Genomic DNA, 1339 nt, shown 5'->3' on the forward strand with positions numbered 1-1339 from the left:
TTGGGGAAGTCAAATTCCTCAAGTAAGTTTTAATTGTTTTCTAGTTGTTTGATTTTTGCATGTCTAGGAGATTACAAGGTAGACTTTTGCCTATTGATCCCGAGATTGAAAGAACCTTGACCAATATTAGAAGAGTTGTTAGAGGGACTTCATAAAGTTTGGGTATTGGAGAACTTGTGGACATTGATGTTGTCCAACCGAATAGTATTGAGTTTGTCAAGCCTTTTGCAAGAGAAGGAGAGGATAACCCAATTCCAAACCATCCACAAAATCAACCTACAATGCCTAAATTTTCATCTCATTTTGTACCAACCGAGGAGAACCTACCCAATGGCACTTCTACACCACCACATTTAACCGGTAATTTCATTACCAAATCCGTATTCATACAATTAGTTGAGAGAAGTCAATTTGGAGGGATGCCTAGTGAAGATCCTCATCTACATATGGAGACTTTTTGTGACTATTGTGATGCAATCTCTCAAACGGGGGTGACTCAAGACCAAATTCAATGGGTGTTGTTTCGTTTTTCCTTGATCGGAGCCGCAAAGCAATGGTTAAAGAACCTAGACAAGGCTACCATTGGAATTTATTCATGGAATAAGTTAGCACTTGCCTTCTACAAGAAGTTATATCCTCCGGAGAAGACTAACATGTTGAGAGCCCAAATCACCGGGTTCAAGAAAAGAGATGAAGAGTCTCTATATGAGGCTTGGGAGAGATTCAAGGATATATGTCCCTCTTGTCGTCATCATGGACTAAGTGAATGGTTCCTTGTTCAACAATTTTGTAATGGCTTATATGAAGACTCAAGGAATGTGCTCAACATAGGCTCTAATGGAAGATTCACCGAGTTTGATGACAACCAAACATGGGATAAGTTCGAAGAAATGGCGGTTCATAACTCTCAATATAGTAGGCCAAGAAAAGCTACTAGCGGAGGGAGGCATGAAGTTGACTCCGTCACACAATTAAGTGCCTAACTAAGTGCCCATATTGACACCATAAACTTAAAATTTGAGAAAGCCATGACCAAGCTTGATGAAGCTTCTGAATCACCCAAACAACATGTCAATGCCATGGTGGCAACATCTTTAATCCCAAATGGTGTGTGTGAGAATTGTGGAACCTTGGGACATGATCAACAAGAATGTAGGGGAACAAATAAGCAAGTGAATGCTTTCCAAGCATACAAGAGTGACACCCCTTATTCCAACTATTACAATGAAAATACCAAATTCCACCCAAACCTCTTATACAAGAGCCAAAATGTCCCAAACCCTCAACCCACATACACACCACCTCCAATGAGAAATCCTACTCAAAGACCATACTACAA

General features: G+C 40.1%; 1 non-coding gene across 1 annotated transcript; it reads right to left on the reverse strand.

The window, feature by feature from the left end:
- Positions 1–653: 653 nt before the first annotated feature.
- LOC141625597 (small nucleolar RNA R71) lies at positions 654–760 on the reverse strand. The gene has a single exon (XR_012535368.1). It is a non-coding gene; the product is annotated as a small nucleolar RNA R71 (small nucleolar RNA).
- Between the last annotated feature and the right edge of the window lie 579 nt (positions 761–1339).

Source organism: Silene latifolia, chromosome X (assembly GCF_048544455.1).
Source record: "Silene latifolia isolate original U9 population chromosome X, ASM4854445v1, whole genome shotgun sequence".
Taxonomy (NCBI): domain Eukaryota; kingdom Viridiplantae; phylum Streptophyta; class Magnoliopsida; order Caryophyllales; family Caryophyllaceae; genus Silene; species Silene latifolia.